The 26245-nt window shown below is 45.7% G+C and overlaps 1 pseudogene; it reads left to right on the top strand.

Annotated features, from left to right (window-relative positions):
• The window catches only part of LOC124019537, a 135436-nt pseudogene that overhangs the window by 44100 nt on the left and 65091 nt on the right, over nucleotides 1-26245 (top strand).

The following is a 26245-nucleotide window of genomic DNA, read 5'->3' as shown; positions in this document are numbered from 1 at the left end:
CTGTTTTTCCACCATTTTAGTTGTGGGTGATTGTTTTCTGTCTCTGTGTCACCAGACAGAACTGTTTCGTTTTCGTTCGTTCTCCTTGTTACTTTATTTTTGGTGTTCAACATTAATAAATCTCAACATGAACACGTACCACGCTGCATATTGGTCCCATCCTTCATACTCCTCGTCAGAGGAAGACGAATCCCGTTACAAATATTCCATTTAAAATTGTTTTTTTTTTTTTATGTACCTCTTGCAGGTAAACCACATCTGCTGACAATTTCTTTAAGTGTTTAAGAACCTTGTGTTTTATTCCCTCATCATGAAGCCCGTGCACATTCCATGTGATAAGGTGGATTTTATTCCCTCATCATGAAGCCCGTGCACATTCCATGTGATAAGGTGGATTTTATTCCCTCATCATGAAGCCCGTGCACATTCCATGTGATAAGGTGGATTTTATTCCCTCATCATGAAGCCCGTGCACATTCCATGTGATAAGGTGGATTTTATTCCCTCATCATGAAGCCCGTGCACATTCCATGTAAAGGTAAGGTGGATTTTTTATTCCCTCATCATGAAGCCCGTGCACATTCCATGTGATAAGGTGGATTTTATTCCCTCATCATGAAGCCCGTGCACATTCCATGTAATAAGGTGGATTTTATTCCCTCATCATGAAGCCCGTGCACATTCCATGTGATAAGGTGGATTTTATTCCCTCATCATGAAGCCCGTGCACATTCCATGTGATAAGGTGGATTTTATTCCCTCATCATGAAGCCCGTGCACATTCCATGTAATAAGGTGGATTTTATTCCCTCATCATGAAGCCCGTGCACATTCCATGTGATATGGAATTCCCCTCATCATGAAGCCCGTGGATTTTTTATTCCCTCATCATGAAGCCCGTGCACATTCCATGTGATAAGGTGGATTTTATTCCCTCATCATGAAGCCCGTGCACATTCCATGTAATAAGGTGGATTTTATTCCCCTCATCATGAAGCCCGTGCACATTCCATGTGATAAGGTGGATTTTATTCCCTCATCATGAAGCCCGTGCACATTCCATGTGATAAGGTGGATTTTATTCCCTCATCATGAAGCCCGTGCACATTCCATGTGATAAGGTGGATTTTATTTGGTCTTGTATAAAATCCAAGTGTGTTCCGTCTATCATTGAAGAACCAGATAAAAACACTTTAGCAGACATGTCAAATGTGTCATGCAGGTGAAAGAGGACCCAAAAGCGACTTAACAGAAACAGAGTTTATTTAAATCCAAACAGGGGGATAACAAAAATCCTCTAGTCTGTAGAGGGGAATAACTGAGATGGACTGCAGTTATTATATCCATTGCTCACACGCATATGAAGAGACAGGACAGGGCGAAACACAATCACAGCATGGTGAATACAAAACAAGAATGGATAAAGGAATTATTAATAAAGGATCGGGAACAGGTTAAGACATGATTAGGGAATAGGAACAGTGGGAGCAGGAACGGAACGTCATGGAGGGGGAGAGAGAGGATAGAAGGAGGGAAAGAACCAAATAAGACCAGCAGAGGGAAACGAATGGGGAGCATAAGACATGATTAAATTATATCCATTACATATATAGGAAATCATCGATGAGTGAGTCAGCACGTCCCGAGTATGAATGCATAGTTATTATATCCATTACATATGATAGAGTGGGAGTGCGCTCTCGATAGGGAGGGGGAGGGAAGACGATGAATGGAAGACAGGATACGTGTCGCGGAATATCCATTGACGATAGACACGGAACGGACCAATGAACCGCGGAGTCAACTTACGGAAGCTGTCGTAAGAGGAAGGTTGCGAGTGGAAAGCCACACTCTAGTTATTATAATCCATTACATACCGTCTGTGCCCTGTAGGCAAAGTGCAGACCTCACCCTCCTCCAGGTGCGCTCACAACGTTGGACAAACGCTTGAGCGGAGGGAACGCTGGACTCGGCAAGCTGGGATGAGAACAGAGGAGGCTGGTAACCCAGACTACTCTGAAACGGAGATAACCCGGTAGCAGACGAGACAGTTATTACAGGGGAGCTGTTTGCCCAAGACGCAGGGTTTCTCAGGGTTTGGCCCTTTTTTAACCGTTAGACTGGGGATGAAACCCGGAAGAGAGACTGACGGACGCACCAATCAAACGACAGAACTCCCTCCAAAACTGTGACGTGAATTGCGGGCCTCTGTTTGAAACGTGGGAGGCCATGAATTCTGAATACATTCTCAATAATGATTTGTGCAGCGGAAGGAAGTTTAGCGAGGGGAATGAAATGTGCCGCCTTAGAGAACCTATCGACAACCGTGAATCCCTTCCCGTGACAAAGGCAGACCGGTTGAACCCAATGTGAGACCATGGTCGATGTTGACAGCACCACACTCAGTCCGAACAAGCAGCCACGAAACGGCGCGTGTCACGCTCCTGAGTCCAATTGAGCGCAAGATGCCTCGAACACCGGGATGACCAGCTAATTGGCAGTTGAAGAACAGGAAAAACAGGATTACTAGGACAAGCGCGCGGCGACGCAGTGTGCGTGAGTGCTTGCTTAACCTGTCTTTCAATTCCCCAGACTGTTAACCCGACAACACGCCCATAGACCCCTCGGGATCAGTAGAAGCCACAGAAGAACTAAACAGACGGGATAAGGCATCAGGCTTGGTGTTCTTGCTACCCGGACGGTAAGAAATCACAAACTCTCAAAAACAACGCCTCATTGATTAGACAGAAGGATGTACTCAAGGTTCTTATGGTCTGTCCAAACCATCTCCTCTCTCAGCCTCATTTAGACTCAGTATGGCCAGGCTACCCACATCATTCCTCATCTCCTCTCTCAGGATGAACCTCATATGGAAGCGCTGGGATAGAATGGCTCCCACGCCTACCTCTGAAGCGCCACTCAGTGACGTCAGGAGTAACGAGGATAGGAGCGGACGTAAAACGTTCCTTTTAGAAGATCATTCCCGGACCATCTCTTGACAGAAGTAAGAGCTGTGAGAGGGGCAGCAACTCCGAAATTATGAAACGCCGATAGAAATTAGCTCAGTATGCCAGGCTCATTTGGACCTTAGCGGAATCCATCTGAATGCCTCAGCGGAAATAACTCAGGAGACTCATATTAGACAATTCAGGCGCTGTAGAACCAACGGCTGAACATGAATCTCCGGAGAAAAAATCCATCAAAAACAAAAATGTTCAGCATGTCTCTCAGAACATCATTAACTAATGCCTGAAAAACAGTGGCGCAGGCCAACGGCAGAACCCGGTACTCAAAATGCCCTAACGGAGTGTTAAACGCCAGTTTTCCACTTCCCCATGCGCACTGGTAAGCTCCCAGCCAACCCATTAGACTCAGTGATGACATAAGGCTATTCCAACCGTTATGTCATTCCTCTCGATAATCCAGCAGGGGCTCAGAGTATTTCTTCTTAACAAAAAGAACTCAGAAGAAGGCACTAGGTACCAGGACAAATATTCCCGATCTACCTCTCCCAAGGAGATCAATACTCCCATACGACCGGTGAGGAGGAAGGGAGTTGGCTCAGGGACCGAGAAGACCGTGCGCAGATCATGATATTCCTCCGGCACTCCTGTCAAATCGCCAGGTTCCTCCTGAGAAGTAGGGACAGAAGAAACGGGAGGGATGGCAGACATTAAACACTTCACATGACAAGAAACTTCCAGGATAGGATAGAATTACTAGACCAATTAATAGAAGGATTATGACATACTTGACCCAAAACAACAGGTGTAAACTGAACGGAAAATCAAAAAAGAAATAGTCTCCCAGATACTGTGAGGGTTAAAGGTAGTGTCTCAAATCTGATACTGGGAAGATGACTCCATCTAGTGGGCCAGGCTTATCTAACTCTCTGAAAGGAATGTCATCTCCCCATCTCCCAGAAACAACCCTCCCCCAGAGTTAGGCACTCATGTAGTCCAGGCTATTGGACCGACATCTCCTGAGTAGTCCCAGTAGCCTCCGCTTACAGATGAGCTCTGGCTTTTACTGGACATGAATTAACAAAATGTCCAGCAACTCCGCAATAGAGGCACAGGCGGTTGGTGATCCTCCGTTCCTCTCCCTTCGAGATGCGAATCCCTCCCAGCTGCATGGGCTCAGTCTCAAAGCCAGGGAGGGAGATGGTTGCTATTCCCCATCTCCTCTCCACAGCCTCCCATTATGGCTCAGTAGAGTCCAGGCTAGAGAATTCATCCTTAACCATCTCCTCCAGAAAACGAGCAGCCTCCACTCATAGACTCAGTCAGGAATAATCCGTTAGGACTACCTTGGCATAAGGAAGCCAGGGCCCTAGAAGCCTCCCCACCAAAAACTGAACGGTCAAAAACCCGAATCATCTCCTCTTTAAAGTTCTGGAATTTGTTAGAGCAATCAGCCCTTGCCTCCCAGATAGCTGTGCCCCATTCTCGAGCCCGGCCAGTAAGGAGTGAAATGACCAACCCGGCTATTCCCACATCTCCACTGCTGAGAAAGGAGCCCAGTGGGCTGCCCGGAGTAGCATGGGTTATTAACCCTAGGTTCTGGACTCAGGCCAGGAAGTAACAGGTGGCCAGACGTAGCTATTCCAGAGAGGTCGGAAACCTGATTCTCCACGGCATGGCCAGCAGACAATTCCTCTCCAGCATGGCTCCCATTCTCGAGACTCAGTAGTCCAGGCTATTCCCCTTCTGTCATGCAGGTGAAAGAGGACCCAAAAGCGACTCCCAAAAATCCTCTAGTCTGTAGAGGGAATAACTAGAGAAGCGGCCACAGACTGCAGGTCGCAGGCGCAGGCCGTAGTTGATAGAGCCACCTGCTCCACGCAGCATCTGATGAAGGCAAAAACACGACAGGACAGGGCTCACAGCATGGTAGGAACCGACACAGGAACGGAACCAAAGGAATAAATTCTAATCAGGGGAAAGGATCCAGGTGTGGGAAGACTAAATGATGATTAGGGGAATAGGAACAGCTGGGAGCAGGAACGGAACTCCCATTAGACTAAGACCAGCAGAGGGAAACGAATAGAATGGGGAGCCAGGCTGATAATAAATGACAAACATGACAAAATGAGGGTGGTGGACATTCCATAGAGTGGGAGTCATAGTATGAATGGATAGTTATTATATCCATTACATATATAGAGTGGGAGTCATAGTATGAATGGATAGTTATTATATCCATTACATATATAGAGTGGGAGTCATAGTATGAATGGATAGTTATTATATCCATTACATATATAGAGTGGGAGTCATAGTATGAATGGATAGTTATTATATCCATTACATATATAGAGTGGGAGTCATAGTATGAATGGATAGTTATTATATCCATTACATATATAGAGTAGTATGAAGGCTATTATTATATCCATCTCCTCTCATAGTTATTATATCCATTACATATATAGAGTGGGAGTCCTCCCATTATATCCATTACATATATAGACTCAGTAGTGAATGCCAGGCTATTAAACTTTCATTAGACAGTTATTACACTTGTCAGGGTTTTTTAACCGTGGAAACGTACTGTACACAGTGTAGTTTTTTTCAGTGCTATTGATCCCCCATCCCACAACCTTGATGTTGACAGCCCACACCAATCCCAATTGAGACTCAGTAGGACCAGGCTAGGGAAAAGATCAGTGGTTGTTTTAAAGCTCCCCAGGTGAGCCCATTAGACTCAGTAGGCCAGGCTGTTCCACCATCTGTGCCTCCTCTCCCATTCTCCCATTAGACTCAGTATGCCAGGCTATTCCCACATCTCCTCTCTCAGCCTCATTTTAGACTCAGTAGGCCAGGCTATTCCCCATCTGTGCCTCCTCTCTCAGCCTCATTTTAGACTCAGTAGTCCAGGCTATTCCCACATCTCCTCTCTCAGCCTCATTTTAGACTCAGTAGTCCAGGCTATTCCCCCATCTCCTCTCTCAGCCTCATATTAGACTCAGTAGTCCAGGCTATTCCCCCATCTCCTCTCTCAGCCTCATATTAGACTCAGTAGTCCAGGCTATTCCCCATCTCCTCTCCCAGCCTCCCATTAGACTCAGTAGTCCAGGCTATTCCCCATCTCCTCTCCCAGCCTCCCATTAGACTCAGTAGTCCAGGCTATTCCCCATCTCCTCTCCCAGACTCCCATTAGACTCAGTAGGCCAGGCTATTCCCCATCTGTGCCTCCCAGCCTCATTTTAGACTCAGTAGTCCAGGCTATTCCCACATCTCCTCTCCAGCCTCATTTTAGACTCAGTAGTCCAGGCTATTCCCCCATCTCCTCTCCCAGCCTCCCATTAGACTCAGTAGTCCAGGCTATTCCCCCATCTCCTCTCCCAGCCTCCCATTAGACTCAGTAGTCCAGGCTATTCCCCATCTCCTCTCCCAGCCTCCCATTAGACTCAGTAGTCCAGGCTATTCCCCATCTCCTCTCTCAGCCTCCCATTAGACTCAGTAGTCCAGGCTATTCCCCATCTCCTCTCCCAGCCTCCCATTAGACTCAGTAGGCCAGGCTATTCCCCATCTCCTCTCCCAGCCTCCCATTAGACTCAGTAGTCCAGGCTATTCCCCATCTCCTCTCCCAGCCTCCCATTAGACTCAGTAGTCCAGGCTATTCCCCATCTCCTCTCCCAGTCTCCCATTAGACTCAGTAGTCCAGGCTATTCCCCATCTCCTCTCCCAGCCTCCCATTAGACTCAGTAGTCCAGGCTATTCCCCATCTCCTCTCCCAGCCTCCCATTAGACTCAGTAGTCCAGGCTATTCCCCATCTCCTCTCCCAGTCTCCCATTAGACTCAGTAGGCCAGGCTATTCCCCATCTCCTCTCCCAGCCTCCCATTAGACTCAGTAGTCCAGGCTATTCCCCATCTCCTCTCCCAGTCTCCCATTAGACTCAGTAGGCCAGGCTATTCCCCATCTCCTCTCCCAGCCTCCCATTAGACTCAGTAGTCCAGGCTATTCCCCATCTCCTCTCCCAGCCTCCCATTAGACTCAGTAGTCCAGGCTATTCCCCATCTCCTCTCCCAGTCTCCCATTAGACTCAGTAGGCCAGGCTATTCCCCATCTCCTCTCCCAGCCTCCCATTAGACTCAGTAGTCCAGGCTATTCCCCATCTCCTCTCCCAGTCTCCCATTAGACTCAGTAGTCCAGGCTATTCCCCATCTCCTCTCCCAGCCTCCCATTAGACTCAGTAGGCCAGGCTATTCCCCATCTCCTCTCCCAGCCTCCCATTAGACTGAGTAGTCCAGGCTATTCCCCCATCTCCTCTCCCAGCCTCCCATTAGACTCAGTAGGCCAGGCTATTCCCCCATCTCCTCTCCCAGCCTCCCATTAGACTCAGTAGTCCAGGCTATTCCCCCATCTCCTCTCCCAGCCTCCCATTAGACTCAGTAGGCCAGGCTATTCCCCCATTCTCCCATTAGACTCAGTAGGCCAGGCTATTCCCCATCTCCTCTCCCAGCCTCCCATTAGACTCAGTAGTCTAGGCTATTCCCCATCTCCTCTCCCAGTCTCCCATTAGACTCAGTAGTCCAGGCTATTCCCCATCTCCTCTCCCAGTCTCCCATTAGACTCAGTAGTCCAGGCTATTCCCCATCTCCTCTCCCAGCCTCCCATTAGACTCAGTAGTCCAGGCTATTCCCCATCTCCTCTCCCAGTCTCCCATTAGACTCAGTAGGCCAGGCTATTCCCCATCTCCTCTCCCAGCCTCCCATTAGACTCAGTAGGCCAGGCTATTCCCCATCTCCTCTCCCAGCCTCCCATTAGACTGAGTAGTCCAGGCTATTCCCCATCTCCTCTCCCAGCCTCCCATTAGACTCAGTAGGCCAGGCTATTCCCCCATCTCCTCTCCCAGCCTCCCATTAGACTCAGTAGTCCAGGCTATTCCCCCATCTCCTCTCCCAGCCTCCCATTAGACTCAGTAGGCCAGGCTATTCCCCCATTCTCCCATTAGACTCAGTAGGCCAGGCTATTCCCTCATCGCCTCTCCCAGCCTCCCATTAGACTCAGTAGGCCAGGCTATTCCCCATCTCCTCTCCCAGCCTCCCATTAGACTGAGTAGTCCAGGCTATTCCCCCATCTCCTCTCCCAGCCTCCCATTAGACTCAGTAGGCCAGGCTATTCCCCCATCTCCTCTCCCAGCCTCCCATTAGACTCAGTAGTCCAGGCTATTCCCCCATCTCCTCTCCCAGCCTCCCATTAGACTCAGTAGGCCAGGCTATTCCCCCATTCTCCCATTAGACTCAGTAGGCCAGGCTATTCCCCCATTCTCCCATTAGACTCAGTAGGCCAGGCTATTCTCTCCATTAGACTCAGTAGGCCAGGCTATTCCCCCATTCTCCCATTAGACTCAGTAGGCCAGGCTATTCCCCCATTCTCCCATTAGACTCAGTAGGCCAGGCTATTCCCCCATTCTCCCATTAGACTCAGTAGGCCAGGCTATTCCCCCCATTCTCCCATTAGACTCAGTAGTCCAGGCTATTCCCTCATCGCCTCTCCCAGCCTCCCAGATGTTTGGCTGCTGTAGCGTTCTAGAGTGGTGTAGCTAGACTCCCCCCCCTCCCCCCAGACAGCCCAGTTCAGTTTCCCCAGCCAGCTGGCTGGTAAAAGAAAATACCACAGAGGAAGTATTCATACATTTCTTTGCCTGGCATTTCCTGGTTTTAAAGTGACGGATCTCTCCGTTCTTTCCTATAGGCTACACCACCTCCAGTGTTACTGGTACCTGCCTGGCATTTCCTGGTTTTAAAGTGATGGATCTCTCCGTTCTTTCCTATAGGCTACACCACCTCCAGTGTGTTACTGGTACCTGCCTGGCATTTCCTGGTTTTAAAGTGACGGATCTCTCCGTTCTTTCCTATAGGCTACACCACCTCCAGTGTGTTACTGGTACCTGCCTGGCATTTCCTGGTTTTAAAGTGATGGATCTCTCCGTTCTTTCCTATAGGCTACACCACCTCCAGTGTGTTACTGGTACCTGCCTGGCATTTCCTGGTTTTAAAGTGATGGATCCCTCCGTTCTTTCCTATAGGCTACACCACCTCCAGTGTGTTACTGGTACCTGCCTGGCATTTCCTGGTTTTAAAGTGACGGATCTCTCCGTTCTTTCCTATAGGCTACACCACCTCCAGTGTGTTACTGGTACCTGCCTGGCATTTCCTGGTTTTAAAGTGATGGATCCCTCCGTTCTTTCCTATAGGCTACACCACCTCCAGTGTTACTGGTACCTGCCTGGCATTTCCTGGTTTTAAAGTGATGGATCCCTCCGTTCTTTCCTATAGGCTACACCACCTCCAGTGTGTTACTGGTACCTGCCTGGCATTTCCTGGTTTTAAAGTGACGGATCTCTCCGTTCTTTCCTATAGGCTACACCACCTCCAGTGTGTTACTGGTACCTGCCTGGCATTTCCTGGTTTTAAAGTGATGGATCCCTCCGTTCTTTCCTATAGGCTACACCACCTCCAGTGTGTTACTGGTACCTGCCTGGCATTTCCTGGTTTTAAAGACGGATCTTCCGTTCTTTCCTATAGGCTACACCACCTCCAGTATGTTACTGGTACCTGCCTGGCATTTCCTGGTTTTAAAGTGATGGATCTCTCCGTTCTTTCCTATAGGCTACACCACCTCCAGTGTGTTACTGGTACCTGCCTGGCATTTCCTGGTTTTAAAGTGATGGATCTCTCCGTTCTTTCCTATAGGCTACACCACCTCCAGTGTTACTGGTACCTGCCTGGCATTTTTTTCCTCACCTGGTTTAAAAGACAGATCCCTCAGTATTTTCCTATAAGGAACCTCCAGTGTTACTGGTACCTGCCTGGCATTTCCTGGTTTTAAAGTGATGGATCCCTCCGTTCTTTCCTATAGGCTACACCACCTCCAGTGTGTTACTGGTACCTGCCTGGCATTTCCTGGTTTTAAAGTGATGGATCTCTCCGTTCTTTCCTATAGGCTACACCACCTCCAGTGTTACTGGTACCTGCCTGGCATTTCCTGGTTTTAAAGTGACGGATCCCTCCGTTCTTTCCTATAGGCTACACCACCTCCAGTGTTACTGGTACCTGCCTGGCATTTCCTGGTTTTAAAGTGATGGATCTCTCCGTTCTTTCCTATAGGCTACACCACCTCCAGTGTTACTGGTACCTGTCCAACTTGTGACTTTGTTTTTCCTTACAGCGAGTTATATATGAGAAGATGCTCTGGATTCTTTATGATAGGGGGTTATCTGGCTGCTAAACATTTGTTCTCACTTCCTGTGCATATTAAGTTGTGTACCATTTTGTCTGGGATCTGGAAATACATATCTCTCCCTGCCAAAATGCATTTGTTTTTTTCTTCCCCTTTTTAACCAGTATAATGATGGCCTACTGTATTTTCTAAAGGAAAGGGTGTGGGTTCCTCAGAGAATGTTGGACATGAGTACAGACTCTAAAGCATCACATCCAACAAAATGTACCGTGTCACACATTTCAACTGAGTTTACGGGTGTTGACACATTTCAACTGAGTTTACGGGTGTTGACACATTTCAACTGAGTTTACGGGTGTTGACACATTTCAACTGAGTTTACGGGAGGAGACACATTTCAACTGAGTTTACACATTTCAACTGAGTTTACGGGTGTTGACACATTTCAACTGAGTTTAGGGTGTTGACACATTTCAACTGAGTTTACGGGTGTTGACACATTTCAACTGAGTTTACGGGTGTTGACACATTTCAACTGAGTTTACGGGTGTTGACACATTTCAACTGAGTTTACGGGTGTTGACACATTTCTGAAAGGAATCCACGACTGTTAATGACGTTAGCGAACAAATGTCTTCACACATTTATACATGTGAGAGTAATTGTTAACTTCTCTCTGTCATGGGATTGCATCATCAAACTACTGGTGGACTGAAATGGTTAATTATAGTCTGGAGAGAGGAGAGGAGGAGGAGGAGGAGGAGGAGGAGAGGAGGAGAGGAGGAGGAGGAGGGGAGGAGCGAGAAGAGCGAGGAGGAGGAGGGGGAGGAGAGGAGGAGGAGGGAGAGGAGAGGAGGAGGAGGGAGAGGAGAGGAGAGGAGGAGGAGGAGGAGGGAGGAGGAGAGAGGAGAGAGGAGGAGGAGGAGGAGAGGAGGAGGAGGGGAGAGAGAGAGAGAGGAGAGGAGGAGGAGGAGGAGAAGAGGAGGAGGAGGAGGGGAGGAGAGGAGAGGAGAGGAGGAGCGAGGAGGAGGAGGAGGGGAGGAGCGAGAAGAGGAGGAGGAGGAGGAGAGAGGAGAGGAGGAGAGGAGGAGAGAGGGGAGGAGGAGGAGGAGGGGAGGAGCGAGAAGAGCGAGGAGGAGGAGGGGAGGAGGAGGAGGGGAGGAGCGAGAAGAGCGAGGAGGAGGAGGAGAGAGGAGAGGAGGGGGGAGGAGCGAGAAGAGCGAGGAGGAGGGGGGGAGAAGAGCGAGGAGGAGGAGAAGAGAGGAGGAGAGGGGGAGAGATGAGAAAGGAGGAGGAGGAGAGAAGAGAGGAGAGGAGAAGACAAGTGGAGAGAGGAGAGGGGTGGATGGGGAGAGGAGAGGGGGGAGAGGAGAAGACAAGTGGAGAGAGGAGAGGGGTGGATGGGGAGAGGAGAGGGGGGAGAGGAGAAGAGGAAAGGAAGAGAGGGGAGGATTAGAGAGGAAAGGAGTGCTCTACAATCATGCAGAAATGACTGTGCCAGATGGCATGGCTCTGGAGTCTGGACTCAGAACCAGTACGGAAGACCCTGGGCTCTGCCATCTCTCTCTCTTTGCTTTGAATCAAACTCTTAGGGGTCATACAGAGTTGAGATGAGACACAGAGAGAGAGCTGGTCTTGTGTCCTTTGTACAGTTTAGAGGTTATTATGGACCTCTGCCTCTCCAGTGATTGGTTTAAAATGACTTTACCTCACAGTAGCCCCGCAATTGAATATGTCCTTCTTTAATATTTTTTTACTATTATTGTTCAAACTATTGAATAAAACCACATGAATAGAGACGCTCAATCAGATATACAATTTGCTTGGAGAAAAACACACAGTGGAACGTTTTCCAATAGTTTTGAAAGTAACATTGTTGAATGTTGAAATAATTATCTCAATTATTTCAACCTATATAATTTCCCCATTGATTCCTCCATACACTGTAGGCTAACTTCCTTTTGATAATTATCAGCTCCTCTACAATTACAACTTGAAAGAAGAGAAGATTACTCAAGGATGGATATGGAAGAGAAGAGAAATCATTTTTAAAAATAGCTTTTTTTAAGGTGAATTCAATAATTCACCTTTAAGAAATGACCAAAAGTATGTGGACACCTGCTCATCCAACATCTCATTCCAAAATCATGGGCATTAATATGGAGTTGGTCCTCCCTTTGCTGCTATAACAGTCTCCACTCTTCTGGAAGGCTTTCCACTAGATGTTGGAATGTTGCTGCTATAACAGCCTCTACTCTACTGGGAAGGCTTTCCACTAGATGTTGGAATGTTGCTGCTATAACAGCCTCCACTCTTTTGGAAGGCTTTCCACTAGATATTGGATCATTACTGTGTGGCTTCCATCCAACCACAAGAGCATTAGTGAGGTTGGGCACAGATGTTGGGCGATTAGGCCTGGCTTGTAGTCAGAGTTCAAATTCATCCCAATGGTGTTTGATTGGGTTGAGGTCAGGGCTCTGTGCAGGCCAGTCAAGTTCTTCCACACCAATCTCGACAAACCATTTCTGTATGGACCTCGCTTTGTGCACGGGTGTATTGTCATGCTGAAACAGGAAAGGGCCTTTTCCAATCTGTTGCCACAAAGTTGGAAGCACAAAATCGTCTAGAATGTCGTTGTATGCTATACCGTTAAGATTTCCCTTCATTGGAACTAAGGGGCCCGAACCAGACCATTATTCCTTCACAACCAAACTTTACAGTTGTCACTATGCATTCAGGCAGGAAGAGTTCTCCTGGCATCCGCAAAACCCAGATTCATCCTGTTGGACTGCCAGGTGGTGCAGCGTGATTCATCACTCCAAAGAACGTGTTTCCACTGCTCCAGAGTCCAATGGCCGCGAGCTTTACACCACTCCAGCTGACTCTTGGCATTGCGCATGGTGATCTTAGGCTTGTGTGAGGCTGCTCGGCCATGGAAGTCCATTTCATGAAGCTCCAGACAAAGTTTTTGTGCTGACGTTTCTTCCAGAGGCAGTTTGTACCTCGGTAGTGAGTGTTGCAACCGAGGACAGAATATTTTTAAGCGCTTTGCGCTTCAGCACTCGGAGGTCACATTGTGCGAGCTTGTGTGGCCTACCACTTTGCGGCTGAGCCGTTGTTGCTCCTAGACGTTTCCACTTCACAATAACAATATACAGCCTGGTATTATACTGGGGTTATAGTACACAGCCTGGTATTATACTGGGGTTATAGTATACAGCCTGGTATTATACTGGGGTTATAGTACACAGCCTGGTATTATACTGGGGTTATAGTATACAGCCTGGTATTATACTGGGAAAGTTGTGTTTCCATACCTAGGGCTGATACTAAGGGCTTGTGAAGGGCCAATCAACAAACTTTGAACACTGAGTGTAGTAATATAGAGGCCTGTGTACTAATGTAGAGGCCTGTGTACTAATGTGGAGGCCTGTGTACTAATGTAGAGGCCTGTGTACTAATGTGGAGGCCTGTGTACTAATGTAGAGGCCTGTGTACTAATGTAGAGGCCTGTGTACTAATGTAGAGGCCTGTGTACTAATGTAGAGGCCTGTGTACTAATGTGGAGGCCTGTGTACTAATGTAGAGGCCTGTGTACTTATGTAGAGGCCTGTGTACTAATGTGGAGACGTGTGTACTAATGTAGAGGCCTGTGTACTAATGTAGAGGCCTGTGTACTAATGTAGAGGCCTGTGTACTAATGTGGATGCCTGTGTACTAATGTAGAGGCCTGTGTACTAATATGGAGGCCTGTGTACTAATGTAGAGGCCTGTGTACTAATGTAGAGGCCTGTGTACTAATGTAGAGGCCTGTGTACTAATGTAGAGGCCTGTGGTTATAGGTACTAAAGTGAATAGTGGTTGGGAAAAAGTAAATAAACCTTAATATCACCCAGTAAAATTCTATTTGAGGAAAAGTCTAAAACTATTTGGTTTAAAATATACTTAAGTATCAAAAGTAAATGTAGTTGCTAAAAGATATTTAAGTATGAAAAGTAAAAGTATAAATCATTTTAAATCATTTCAAATTAAGCAAACCAGATGGCATCATGTAAAATATATAATAATAATAACTTTCAGGTAGCCAGAGGCACACTCCATCATTCAGACATCATTTACAAAATGAGGTATGTGTGTCTAGTGAGTGCACCAGATCAGAGGCAGTAGATCCCTACTGGGATGTTCTGTTAAGGGCATGAATTGGACCAGTTTCCTGTCCTGCTAAGCATTCAAAATGTAACCAGTACCTTTGGGTGTCAAGGAAAATGTATGGAGTAAAAAGTACATTATTTTCTTATTAAGGAATGTAGTAAAAGTAAAAATTGTCAAAAATATAAATTGTAAAGTGAAGTGCAGATACCCCCAAAACAAGTACTTAAGTAGTACTTTAAAGTATTTTTTTACTTAAGTAGTACTTTAAACCACATTATGTGAAGAGCTGTGTTTTTTTCCAGGCAGGCCTGATCCGGACTGATAACGGGGAGTTTTTCATCGAGCCTCTGGAGAAGGGTCAGCAGGATGTGGAGGTGAAAGGTCGTGTCCATGTGGTCTACAGGAGATCTGCCATCAAAAGTGAACCAGTCCAAACAAGGAAGGACCTCCCCAATGAAGGTAAGGGAAGGGAACACCACCAGTGTAGTGGAAAGAGGAGGGGTGAGTGTACACAAGCACACACACACACACACACACACACACACACACACACACACACACACACACACACACACACACACACACACACACACACACACACACACACACACACACACACACACACACACAGCAGACACACACACACACTCATGCACACACACACACACACACTCATGCACACACACACAGCAGACACACACACAGCAGACAGACTGTTCACTGCACCAGCTGTGAGGAATGCTCGGCCCCTATGAAAGCACTGGGGAAAAGTCTGTCTCTCTGCTCTACAGTTAAAATGGACCAGACTCCTCTATGAATTCCCTCCTGTCCGTGAACAATAGCTTGAGCATCTGGTGGCAGGCTGTCCTACTGTTATAGGTGCCGTAGATTCTCTCTCCAGTGTCTGTGACTGTAAAGGTGATGTACAGTCATACACACTAAAACAATGAGGGTTCCTCAAGGGTTCTTCGGGAAAAGTGATGGTTCTACGTGGAACCATAATGCCTCAAATAGCCCTTTGAGCTCTTTAATGGTTCTTCGCAGTTCAGAACTAGGGTTCTTTACAGTTCAGAACTAGGGTTCTTTACAGTTCAGAACTAGGGTTCTTTACAGTTCAGAACTAGGGTTCTTTACAGTTCAGAACTAGGGTTCTTTACAGTTCAGAAAATGGTTCTTTCTTCTTTTAGGGTTAATTACAGTTCAGAACTAGGGTTCTTTACAGTTTTTTTGGGGGCGTGGTTTAGAACTAGGGTTCTTTACAGTTCAGAACTAGGGTTCTTTACAGTTTATCTGTTGTGTTGTGTTAGGCCATTACATTCAGAACTGTATTACAGTTCAGAACTAGGGTTCCTTACAGTTCAGAACTAGGGTTCTTTACAGTTCAGAACTAGGGGTTCTTTACAGTTCAGAACTAGGGTTCATTACAGTTCAGAACTAGGGTTCTTTCACAGTTCAGAACTAGGGTTCTTTACAGTTCAGAACTAGGTTCTGACAGTTCAGAACTAGGGTTCATTCACAGGATTCTACAAAGAACTAGGGTTCATTACAGTTCAGAACTAGGGTTATTTACAGTTCATAAAGGACCCTAAAAAAATGGTTCTTTCTTCTTTTACTGAAAGTTAAAATGTAGGGGAAGCAGCTCATTAGAATTTTTGGGGGCCTGGTTTACGCACAGCTCTTTTGTGCAATTGTGAGTTAGTGTCATGTCAGTTTATCTGATGTGTTGTGTTGTGTTATGCCATTACATTTTGTATATGACAATGGTCAGTGATGGTGTCCTGTGAAAGACTCATGTTATGGCCTTGTGTTAGTTGAGAACAGCTGACTAAATCAGTCAGTGGGTCTCAACCTCTCCTCAGGGACCCCAGCTGTTCCAGAGGAAGCTCACTTGTTTCAACGTGTCAATAATAACACCTAGGGAATTTGAACAATATAACATGTCTGACCAGAATAAAACCCTGTATGGTTTTCAATAGGATCTACAAAGAACCTTTAAGATTAAATAAGGTTCTTTATAGAACCATTCTCAAAATGTTCTATAAAGGACCCTAACATTAGCTAGCTAAAATCTGGAGGTCTCCCTCAAGTTTAGCTAGCTAGTAAACGTTTGGCCTTTCTAGGAAGTTAATTTCCTCCACCGTCAGCTTCTAAGTGCATTGCTTGCTCAATCTGGAGGTCTCCCCTCAAGCTTAGCTAGCTAGCTAACGTTATACTGCAGCTAAAGTCAATCTGGCGACTCAATAAGATGACAAAGCTAGCTAACTTCCTACCATTATTAGTGTTTATAAAGTGTCATTTTGGATTTTCCCAGCCTCAGTAATGCAGTATCAGATAACAACAAATCAGCACCCAATGAGGATGCATTGAGTAGAAGTCAATCTGGCGGTTCAGTCCTAAAACGAACGTCTCAAAACAATATTGTGACGCAACGTGCAACCCGTGGATATAGAACCTGAGGAAAGGGTTCTTCATATCACCATACAGGTTCCATTTAGAACCTCATGAGCATGGTTCTTTATAGAACCTTTAAAAAAGGGTTCTATAGAGCACCAAATGGGATCTGCTATGGTTACAAGCCAAAGAACTCCTATCTGATACTAGAACGGAAGTTACCATTGTAACTATGGTCAGTATGCATACCATTCAGACCATCAGTACAGTGGTTCTGAAGTACTGGATTATATCCATGCTCTCCCCGCTGGGCCAGTATCAATAACAACAAAGTCACCCCTGAAAGTGACTGGAATGAGGCAGCGTGGCTGGGAACGTTTCCCCATGATGTGGTTCTATCAAACCCACTGTACTGTGTCAGGAAGCTGGCTGGGCCATTTACAACCATGATGTGGTTCTGAAAGTACTGGAATGTAGGCAGCTGGCTGGGCCATTTACAACCATGATGTGGTTCTGAAAGTACTGGAATGTAGGCAGCTGGCTGGGCCATTTACAACCATGATGTGGTTCTGAAAGTACTGGAATGTAGGCAGCTGGCTGGGCCATTTACAACCATGATGTGGTTCTGAAAGTACTGGAATGTAGGCAGCTGGCTGGGCCATTTACAACCATGATGTGGTTCTGAAAGTACTGGAATGTAGGCAGCTGGCTGGGCCATTTACAACCATGATGTGGTTCTGAAAGTACTGGAATGTAGGCAGCTGGCTGGGCCATTTACAACCATGATGTGGTTCTGAAAGTACTGGAATGTAGGCAGCTGGCTGGGCCATTTACAACCATGATGTGGTTCTGAAAGTACTGGAATGTAGGCAGCTGGCTGGGCCATTTACAACCATGATGTGGTTCTGAAAGTACTGGAATGTAGGCAGCTGGCTGGGCCATTTACAACCATGATGTGGTTCTGAAAGTACTGGAATGTATAGGCAGCTGGCTAGGCCATTTACAATCATACTTCCTATTTGTCAAGTTTAGCTACTTCTCTCAGTTTGTCACATTGTCACTGACAGCAATGCAAAACCTTCTCTCAGTTTGTCACATTGTCACTGACAGCAATGCAAAACCTTCTCTCAATCATATCCAATGGACACCTGCTATCTCCATCCATGTGGATGCTTGGACCTTAGACACCTAGAGAGCCCTTGTATTTCTATAGAGTAGAGGATGATTGGACCTTAGACACATAGAGAGCCCTTGTATTTCTATAGAGTAGAGGATGATTGGACCTTAGACACATAGAGAACCCTTGTATTTCTATAGAGTAGAGTAGAGGATGATTGGACTTTAGACACATAGAGAACCCTTGTATTTCTATAGAGTAGAGTAGAGTAGAGGATGAATTTACCTTAGACACATAGAGAGCCCTTGTATTTCTATAGAGTAGAGGATGATTGGACCTTAGACACATAGAGAGCCCTTGTATTTCTATAGAGTAGAGGATGATTGGACCTTAGACACATAGAGAACCCTTGTATTTCTATAGAGTAGAGTAGAGGATGATTGGACCTTAGACACATAGAGAGCCCTTGTATTTCTATAGAGTAGAGTAGATGATTGGACCTGATTGGACCTTAGACACATAGAGAACCCTTGTATTTCTATAGAGTAGAGTAGAGGATGATTGGACCTTAGACACATAGAGAGCCCTTGTATTTCTATAGAGTAGAGGATGATTGGACCTTAGACACATAGAGAACCCTTGTATTTCTATAGAGTAGAGGATGATTGGACCTTAGACACATAGAGAACCCTTGTATTTCTATAGAGTAGAGGATGATTGGACCTTAGACACATAGAGAACCCTTGTATTTCTATAGAGTAGAGGATGATTGGACCTTAGACACATAGAGAACCCTTGTATTTCTATAGAGTAGAGTAGAGGATGATTGGACCTTAGACACATAGAGAGCCCTTGTATTTCTATAGAGTAGAGTAGAGGATGATTGGACCTTAGACACATAGAGAACCCTTGTATTTCTATAGAGTAGAGTAGAGGATGATTGGACCTTAGACACATAGAGAACCCTTGTATTTCTATAGAGTAGAGGATGATTGGACCTTAGACACATAGAGAGCCCTTGTATTTCTATAGAGTAGAGGATGATTGGACCTTAGACACATAGAAAGCCCTTGTATTTCTATAGAGTAGAGTAGAGGATGATTGGACCTTAGACACATAGAGAACCCTTGTATTTCTATAGAGTAGAGAGTAGAGGATGATTGAGGATGATTGAGACCTTAGACACATAGAGAACCCTTGTATTTCTATAGAGTAGAGTAGAGGATGATTGGACCTTAGACCCTTGTATTTCTATAGAGAACCCTTGTATTTCTATAGAGTAGAGGATGATTGGACCTTAGACACATAGACACATAGAGAGCCCTTGTATTTCTATAGAGTAGAGGATGATTGGACCTTAGACACAGAGAACCCTTGTATTTCTATAGAGTAGAGTAGAGGATGATTGGACCTTAGACATAGAGAGCCCTTGTATTTCTATAGAGTAGAGGATGATTGGACCTTAGACATAGAGAGCCCTTGTATTTCTATAGAGTAGAGGATGATTGGACCTTAGACACCTAGAGAGCCCTTGTATTTCTATAGAGTAGAGTAGAGGATGATTGGACCTTAGACACCTAGAGAGCCCTTGTATTTCTATAGAGTAGAGGATGATTGGACCTTAGATACATAGAGAGCCCTTGTATTTCTATAGAGTAGAGTAGAGGATGATTGGACCTTAGACACATAGAGAGCCCTTGTATTCCTATAGAGTAGAGGATGATTGGACCTTAGACACATAGAGAGCCCTTGTATTTCTATAGAGTAGAGGATGATTGGACCTTAGATACATAGAGAGCCCTTGTATTTCCAGCCACTGAGACAAACCTTCCTCTGTGGCAGCCTATTATTTGTCCGACAGATTCCAAGTATTCGTTCTAACGACACAGTAGTATTTTCTCTTCTCTATGCCGTACTGTTTCTCACCTAGGAACATTTATATGATTCACTGTCTTGGAACTGTCTGCATTAGGAAGCAGGCTAGAGCAAGCGCTGAAAGGCCTCGATTTGGAATGGGATTGAGCCCAGGCTGGATGCCCGTCTGGTCTAGTGTGTGGGTCTCAGACAGCGTAGTGAGGTGGCAGAGATTCCTTGCCGGCATGGTGGAATGTGATCATTCCCAGCTGTCCATAGCCAAACTCCATGTTTTATAACACCAGGCTGTTTCTACATGGTAATAACACATTTTATCCAGACACATTCCTGTTGCTGTTGACAACAATAATGTTCAATAAGGAAATTAAAAACATTATTATGTTTTGTTATTGTACTTCAATGTTATTTCGGATGGTTTCCGTTCTTTCCTTTGTTGACTTTACAGGTAACTGTTGCATTTCGCCGAGTCATTTTCCAGGGACACAAACAGCTTAAAAATAAAATAACTAAAATGCCAAATCATATCCTACTGAGAATGCACAGTCACCTGGTTCTTTAAGCTGTATATTACAGAAGATGATGTCTCTGACGTCCTGGACATCAACATTATATATATAGTGTACTTAGGGGGTTGAGCAGGAAGAGGATGTTGAGGGGGTTGAGCAGGAAGAGGATGTTGAGGGGATTGAGCAGGAAGAGGATGTTGAGGGGATTGAGCAGGAAGAGGATTTGAGGGGTTTGAGCAGGAAGAGGATGTTGAGGGGGTTGAGCAGGAAGAGGATGTTGAGGGGGTTGAGCAGGAAGAGGATGTTGAGGGGGTTGAGCAGGAAGAGGATGGAAGAGGATGTTGAGGGGGTTGAGCAGGAAGAGGATGTTGAGGGGGTTGAGCAGGAAGAGGATGTTGAGGGGGTTGAGCAGGAAGAGGATGTTGAGGGGGTTGAGCAGGAAGAGGATGTGAGGGGGTTGGATGTTGAGGGGGTTGAGGGAAGAGGATGTTGAGGGGGTTGAGCAGGAAGAGGATGTTGAGGGGGTTGAGCAGGAAGAGGATGTGGAGGGGGTTGAGAAGGAAGAGGATGTGGAGGGGTTGAGCAGCAAAAGGATGTTGAGGGGGTTGAGCAGGAAGAGGATTGAGCAGGAAGAGGATGTTGAGGGGTTTGAGCAGTGTCATGCTGAGCAGGAAGAGGTTTGAGCAGGAAGAGGATGTTGATGTATGATTGGAGATAGTGTTCAGGTGATGGGATCAAGGGGTCAGTTGTATGGTTCATGTCAGGTCTCAGATCAGCCTTGTACAGTCTCTCCTGTTCATGTCTGGACTGTCTGCATCATTATACAGGTCTCAGTTCAGCCTTGTACAGTCTCTCCTGTTCATGTCTGGACTGTCTGCATCATTATACAGGTCTCAGATCAGCCTTGTCTGGACTGTCTGCATCATTATACAGGTCTCAGATCAGCCTTGTACAGTCTCTCCTGTTCATGTCTGGACTGTCTGTTCATGTCTGGACTGTCTGCATCATTGAGACGACACGAGACAATTCCAAAGCTTGGTTGTGTCCCATATTTCTCCCCATTTCCTATTTAACTGCACTACTTTTGATCAACGCTTGACAGCAAACGCCCCAATGGCAACGTTTTCCATTTTTAATGTTGTGGAGCACCTACGCAAACTCGGGAATAGGTTATGTCCCCAATGGCAACGTTTTCCATTTTTAATGTTGTGGAGCACCTACGGGAGGGAGTGCACTAAATAGGGAATTGGGAGGGAGTGCACTAAACAGGGAATTGGGAGTGCACTAAATAGGGAATTGGGAGTGCACTAAATAGGGAATTGGGAGTGCACTAAATAGGGAATTGGGAGTGCACTAAATAGGGAATTGGGAGTGGGCCAATTGGGAGTGCACTAAACAGGGAATTGGGAGTGCACTAAATAGGGAATTGGGAGTGCACTAAATAGGGAATTGGGAGTGCACTAAATAGGGAATTGGGAATTCCTGCACTAAATAGGGAATTGGGAGTGCACTAAATAGGGAATTGGGAGTGCACTAAATAGGGAATTGAGAGTGCACTAAATAGGGCTGTAGGCTGTTGCTATTGGGAGCCATCGGAGAGGAGGACATACTACCTCCTCATCCTCATGTAAACATACTGCTGTAGGCTAAATGTTGCTATGTTACTTGTTGTAATTCTTCATGTAAACATGCTGCTGTAGGCTAAATGTTGCTATGTTACTTGTTGTAATTCTTCATGTAAACATGCTGCTGTAGGCTAAATGTTGCTATGTTACTTGTTGTAATTCTGCATGTAAACATGCTGCTGTAGGCTAAATGTTGCTATGTTACTTATTGTAATTCTTCATGTAAACATGCTGCTGTAGGCTAAATGTTGCTATGTTACTTGTTGTAATTCCTCATGTAAACATGCTGCTGTAGGCTAAATGTTGCTATGTTGTTGTAATTCCTCATGTAAACATGCTGCTGTAGGCTAAATGTTGCTATGTTACTTGTTGTAATTCTGCATGTAAACATGCTGCTGTAGGCTAAATGTTGCTATGTTACTTGTAATTCCTCATGTAAACATACTGCTGTAGGCTAAATGTTGCTATGTTACTTGTTGTAATTCCTCATGTAAACATGCTGCTGTAGGCTAAATGTTGCTATGTTACTTGAACATGCTGTTCATGTTTACATGAATATGCTAAATATGCTAAATGTTCCTCGTTGTAATTCCTCATGTCTCTTCTCCTCCACACAGTGACAGACTTTGGGATTGCTGACCTCCCCGGTGCTCTGGACCTCTTGGAGCTCAAGCTGACAGAGTCTGAGCGCAAACGGCGGCACGCCAAGAAGGATGACTACAACATCGAGGTGCTGCTGGCTGTGGACGACTCTGTGGTGCGCTTCCATGGCAAGGAGCACGTACAGAACTATGTCCTCACACTCATCAACATAGTAAGTCCATTTTTTACTCTTCTAATGCCACACATATAAATACTTTGTGAATGCTATTGGCGATTCCACGCCAGTGTAGGCCGAAAATATTTTCTGTATGTCAGATTGTTCTGGCAAGGCTCACGTAGTAACTTCCTTGGGAGGAAGGATGTTTGACCTGATTTTTCTATTTGTATCACCAACAGTTTTGGGGAAAAATCATGATGAAAGTGGCCAGTTTAGGCCCTTTTTAAACCCTATGCCTGCGTTTACACAGGCAGCCCAATTCTGATATTTTTTTTCTCCATTAATTGGTATTTTGATCAATCACATCAGATCTTTTTTTCAGAGCTAAACTGATTGGTCGAAAGACCAAATAGTGAAGAACAGATCAGAATTGGGGCTGCCTGTGTAAACGCAGCCATAGGTCTGTGATCCGTACATGATACAGACACCATCTTAGTGTCGTTACACTCCTTATATTGTTCTCTCAAGTATGGAATATGTATAGATTTTGAAATACAATTATTTTTTCACACTAATTCCATCAACGTTTTAAAATACTTATATTAATATCTCAAAAGTACCTTTTTTAAGTAAGATTTCGTCCTTGTAACCAACATGGCAGAAGGCGTGTTTACAGAGGGCTATGGTTTACGTAGATAGTTAGCTAGTCAACGGTTGACTGCAGTGTGTTTACAGAGGGCTATGGTTTACATAGCTAGTTAGCTAGTCAACGGTTGACTGCAGTGTGTTTGCAGAGGGCTATGGTTTACATAGCTAGTTAGCTAGTCAACGGTTGACTGCAGTGTGTTTACAGAGGGCTATGGTTTACATAGCTAGTTAGCTAGTCAACGGTTGACTGCAGTGTGTTTGCAGAGGGCTATGGTTTACATAGCTAGTTAGCTAGTCAACGGTTGACTGCAGTGTGTTTACAGAGGGCTATGGTTTACATAGCTAGTTAGCTAGTCAACGGTTGACTGCAGTGTGTTTACAGAGGGCTATGGTTTACGTAGATAGTTAGCTAGTCAACGGTTGACTGCAGTGTGTTTGCAGAGGGCTATGGTTTACATAGCTAGTTAGCTAGTCAACGGTTGACTGCAGTGTGTTTGCAGAGGGCTATGGTTTACATAGCTAGTTAGCTAGTCAACGGTTGACTGCAGTGTGTTTGCAGAGGGCTATGGTTTACATAGCTAGTTAGCTAGTCAACGGTTGACTGCAGTGTGTTTGCAGAGGGCTATGGTTTACGTAGATAGTTAGCTAGTCAACGGTTGACTGCAGTGTGTTTGCAGAGGGCTATGGTTTACATAGCTAGTTAGCTAGTCAATGGTTGACTGCAGTGTGTTTGCAGAGGGCTATGGTTTACATAGCTAGTTAGCTAGTCAACGGTTGACTGCAGTGTGTTTGCAGAGGGCTATGGTTTACATAGCTAGTTAGCTAGTCAACGGTTGACTGCAGTGTGTTTGCAGAGGGCTATGGTTTACGTAGCTAGTTAGCTAGTCAACGGTTGACTGCAGCGTGTCAACAGAGGGCTATGGTTTACATAGCTAGTTAGCTAGTCAACGGTTGACTGCAGCATGTTTGTAGAGGGCTATGGTTTACATAGCTAGTTAGCTAGTCAACGGTTGACTGCAGCATGTTTGCAGAGGGCTATGGTTTACATAGCTAGTTAGCTAGTAACAGCGTAGCGTGTCAACAAATATAATTAGAAGTTTCCCCTATTCATCTATTCTAAGGCAAATGTACTTATAGGTTTCTGCTTTCATCTGTGTCTGGTGTTTGCTAGAGAAGTTGCTGTCTAGCTAGGTCTTTAGTCAGCGTGGAACAAAAGCAAGGGGAAGGGTTGTCCAAAACAACAACACAGTTGTCATGTCATTACGTCGAGAAACATTTCAAACAGGAGACATCATTGATAGTCATGAGTTATGAACATTGTCTGAGAGTTAATATACCCTGAGTATTCCAAACATTAGGAACACCTTCCTAATACTGAGTTGGAAAACCCCCACTAGTGTTGCAGTTCAAACCGGTGTGCCTGGCACCTACTACCATACCCCATTCAAAGGCACTTCAATCTTTTGTCTGGCCCATTCACCCTCTGAATGGCACACATACACATTCAATGTCTAAAATGTCTCAAGGCTTCAAAACAATTCTTTAACCCGTCTCCTAACCTTCATCTACACTGATTTGAAGTAACCAAAATAAGGGCTCATCTCCGTGCCTACTCAATCTGTCCTTTCAGACTTCTAGGTCCCCGCCCACTCAGCCTGCTAGGTCCCCACCCACTCAGCCTGCTAGGTCCCCGCCCACTCAGCCTGCTAGGTCCCCGCCCACTCAGTCAACTATCTCCGTGCCTACTCAATCTGTCCTTTCAGACTTCTCCCCGCCCACTCAGCCTGCCGGTCCCCACCCACTCAGCCTGCTAGGTCCCCGCCCACTCAGCCTGCTAGGTCCCCGCCCACTCAGTCAACTATCTCCGTGCCTACTCAATCTGTCCTTTCAGACTTCCTAACTTCAAATTTTGAAATGTTTTATTGGTGAAAAATATTGTGGGTGATGTTTTTGTCACTCAAAAGGCAATTTTCCATGGGAATCAGAATGAGTGTTCGGGACCTTTAAATATTTCCTAACTGTTTGTCCCCTATGCACTGTTTAGCTGTGTGTGAGTGCTTTAACTTTCCTGTGAACAGCTTACTGTACAAATCACCATTCAGACCAGGGTTGGGGGGTCAATTCCATTTAAATTCACTTATGTAAACTGAAATTCCAAAAAGCTATTGGAATGTAATTGACCAAACCAGTTGACCAATGCCTGCAGTACAATATGACTATTTGTGGAAGTTGGAAAACTGTGCTCTCTCGTGGGACTGACTTGCCATGATAGAGTAGTAACAGCTTTGTTGCTGGCTCGCTGGCCAGACTGATCTTCTCCCCCCAGTGTGTATAGACATGATAGAGTAGTAACAGCTTTGTTGCTGGCTCGCTTGATCTCCTCCCCCCAGTGTGTATAGACATGATAGAGTAGTAACAGAGACTGATCTCCTCCCCCCAGTGTGTATAGACATGATAGAGTAGTAACAGCTTTGTTGCTGGCTCGCTGGCCAGACTGATCTCCTCCCCCCCAGTGTGTATAGACATGATAGAGTAGTAACAGCTTTGTTGCTGGCTCGCTGGCCAGACTGATCCCCCCCCCAGTGTGTATAGACATGATAGAGTAGTAACAGCTTTGTTGCTGACTCGCTGGCCAGACTGATCCCCCCCCCCCCAGTGTGTATAGATTCCCCCTCAGGGCCTAGTTGTTACTGTACTAGTCTCCTCCTCTCACATAGTGGACGTTGAAACATTACGTATCCCTCACGCCTCTCTCTCTCTCTCTCTCTCTGAATGTTGATGGATTACTAATGAAAGAGAAAAACCTCTCAGTTTGTTCATTACAGTCTCAGGCAGCTCCTACCACCTTAATCTGATTCCACAACCCTAATCCACCAAGTCAGATTTTCACAGGGTGCTGGTTTCACTCTGTAACAGTTACCATTTGGGTCCAGCAGGGTGGTCTGATTAGCTGCACTAGACCTGTCACTGTTCTTAAAT

Source organism: Oncorhynchus gorbuscha, unplaced genomic scaffold, assembly GCF_021184085.1.
Source record: "Oncorhynchus gorbuscha isolate QuinsamMale2020 ecotype Even-year unplaced genomic scaffold, OgorEven_v1.0 Un_scaffold_624, whole genome shotgun sequence".
NCBI classification, from domain to species: Eukaryota; Metazoa; Chordata; class Actinopteri; order Salmoniformes; family Salmonidae; genus Oncorhynchus; species Oncorhynchus gorbuscha.
This window is presented reverse-complemented; position numbering and strand designations above follow the sequence as displayed.